Here is a 3,317-nt window from a genome sequence, read left to right as displayed (position 1 = left end):
GAGTCCACCTAAGCTCACACCAACTGCCTCAGTGAGTCCATCTAGCCACCTCATCCTCTGCCGTCCCCTTCTTCTTTTGCCATCTATTGTTCCCAGCATTAGACTCTTCTCCAGGGAGTCCTTCCTTCTCATTAGGTGGCCAAAGTATTTGAGTTTCATCTTCAGGATCTGGCCTTCTAAAGAGCAGTCAGGGTTGATCTCCTCTAGGACTGACCGGTTTGATCACCTTGCAGTCCAAGGGACTCGTAGAAGTCTCCTCCAGCACCACAATTCAAAGGCCTCAGTCCTTTTGCGCTCAGTCTTCCTTATGGTCCACCTTTTACAGCCACACATTGCAACTGGGAAAACCATAGCCTTGACAATACGCACTTTTGTTGGCAGGGTGATGTCTCTGCTTTTTAGTATGCTGTCTAGATTTGCCATAGCTTTCCTTCCCAGGAGCAAGCATCTTTTAATTTCTTGGCTGCAGTCCCCGTCTGCGATGATCTTGGAGCGCAGGAAAATAAAATCTGTCACAACCTCCATTTCTTCCCCATGTATTTGCCAGGAAGTGATAGGACCAGATGCCACGATCTTAGTTTTCTTAATGTTGAGTTTCAAGCCAACTTTTCCACTCTCCTCTTTCACCCGCATCAAGAGGCTCTTTAGTTCCTCTTCACTTTCTGCCATGAGAGTGGTATCATCTGCATATCTGAGGTTGTTGATACTTCTCCCAGCAATCTTAATTCCAATTGGTGATTCATCTAGCCCCGCCTTTCTCGTGGTGTGCTCTGCATATAAGTTAAACAGGTAGGGCGACAGTATGCAGCCTTGCCGAACTCCTTTCTCAATTTTGAACCAATCAGTGGTTCCATGCCCAGTTCTCACTGTTGCTTCTTGACCCACATATAGGTTTCTCAAGAGACAAATAAGATGGTCTGGTACTCCCATCTCTTTAAGAAATTGCCACAATTTGTTGTGATCCACACAATCAAAGGCTTTAGCATAGTCAATGAAGCAGAAGTAGATGTTTTTCTGGAACTTCCTAACTTTCTCCATGATCCAGCGTATGTTGGCAATTTGATCTCTAGTTCCTCTCCCTCTTCGAAATCCTGCCTGTACTTCTGGTAGTTCTCGGTCCACATAATTCTGGAGCCTATCTTGTAGGATTTTGAGCATTACTTTGTTAGCATGTAAAATGAGTGCAATGGTGTGGTAGTTTGAACATTCTTTGGCATTGCCCTTCTTTGGGATGGGAATGTAAACTGACCTTTTCCAATCCTGTGGCCACTGTTGAGTTTTCCAAATTTGCTGACATGTTGAGTGTAGCACTTTTACTGCATCATCTTTTAGGATTTTGAATAGTTCAGCTGGAATACTGTCACCTCTACGAGCTTTGTTGTTGCTCAGACTTCCTAAGGCCCATTTGACTTAACATTCCAGGATGTGTGGCTTGAGGTCAGTGACACCCCATTGTGGTTATCAGAGAGGTTAAGCTCTTTCTTGTATAGTTCTTCTGTGTAATCTTGCCACCTCTTCTTAATCTCTTCTGCCTCTGTTAGGTCCCTGCCATTTTGGTCCTTTATCATGCCCATCTTTGCATGAAATGTTCCCTTCATATCTCTAATTTTCTTGAAGAGATCTCTGGTCCTCCCTATTCTATTGTTTTCTTCTATTTCTTTGCACTGTTCATTTAAGAAGGCATTCTTACCTCTTCTAGCTATTCTCTGGAATTCTGCATTCAATTGTTTGTATCTTTCTCTTTCCCCCTTGCCTTTCACTTCCCGTCAGCTATTTGTAAAGCTTCCTCAGACATCCATTTTGCTTTCTTGCATTTCTTTTTCATTGGGATGGTTTTAGTTGCCGCCTCTTCTACAGTGTTGCAAACCTCCATCCATAGTTCTTCAGGCACTCTATCAGATCTAATTCCTTAAATCTATTTGTCACCTCTACAGTATATTCATCAGGAACATGATTTAGGTCATACCTGAGTGGCCTAGTGCTTTCCCCTACTTTCTTCAATTTAAGCCTAAGTTTTGCAACAAGAAGCTCATGATCTGAACCACAGTCAGCTCCTGGTCTAGTTTTTACTGACTGTATAGAGCTTCTTCATCTTTGGCTGCAGACCACATAATCCATCTGATTTCTGTGTTGACCGTCTGGTGATGTCAATGTGTAGAGTTGTCTCTTGGGTTGTTGGAAAAGAGTGCTTGCTATGACCATCGTATTCTCTTGACAAAATTCTACCAGCCTGTGCCCTGCTTCATTTTGTACTCCAAGGCCAAATTTGCCTGTTATTCCGGTTATCTTTTGGCTTCCTACTTTAGCATTCCAATTCCCCCATGATGACAAGGACATCATTTTTTGGAGTTAATTCTAGAAGGTGTTGTAGGCCTTTATAGAACTGGTCAATTTCAGCCTCTTCAGCACCAGCGGTTGGGGCATAGACTTGGACTATTGTGATGTTGAATGGTTTGCCTTGGATTCGAACTGAGATCATTCTGTCATTTTGGAGATTGTATCCCAGTACTGCTTTTCCTACTCTTTTCTTGACTATGAAGGCTACTCCATTTCTTCTGAGGGATTCTTTGCAGCATCGGACTCTCCTTTCACCACCAGATACATCAGCAACTGAGTGTCCTTTCGGCTTTGACCCAGTCGCTTCATTCTTTCTGGTGCTACTACAACTAGCCCTCTGCTTTTCCCCAGTAGCATATTGGACACCTTCCAACCTGAGGGGCTCATCTTCCGGCATCATATCTTTTTGCCTTTTGGTACTGTCCATGGGGTTTTCATGGCAAAGATACTGGAGTGGGTTCCATTTTTTTCTCCAGTGGATCACGTTTTGTCAGAGCTCTCTGCTATGACCTGTCTGTCTTGGGTGACCCTGCACGACATAGCTCATAGCTTCATTGAGCTACACAAGCCCCTTCACCATGACAAGGCAGTGATCCATGAAGGAGAGATCTAGCAATAGGACACTATATTTTTTTTCTGAATTTGGCCTGATTTATTTAAATATCTTGTAGTCATATTCTTTTTATTATATTTTATATCAACTACATATTTTATAGTATTAGTAGGCATTTTGTATACATTTTGTATATAGCACTTTGCAGTAGTAGAGTTAGATTCATTGCTTATCACTCTTGTTGCTATACACTGTCAAGTCATTTCCAACTTATGATGACCCCATGAATGAAAAGAGCTCCAAAACATCATATCCATGACAGTCTTGCTCAGTTTCTATAAACTGAGGGCTGTGACTTGTTTTATGGAACCAATCAATCTCATATCTATTTATTATATTTTAGACTGCCTCCCTGGGTGGTTTCACA

This window comes from Varanus komodoensis, unplaced genomic scaffold, assembly GCF_004798865.1.
Source record: "Varanus komodoensis strain SLA01 unplaced genomic scaffold, ASM479886v1 scaffold72, whole genome shotgun sequence".
Taxonomy (NCBI): Eukaryota; Metazoa; Chordata; class Lepidosauria; order Squamata; family Varanidae; genus Varanus; species Varanus komodoensis.
The sequence above is the reverse complement of the archived record's forward strand: the minus strand, read 5'-3'. Positions refer to the sequence as shown.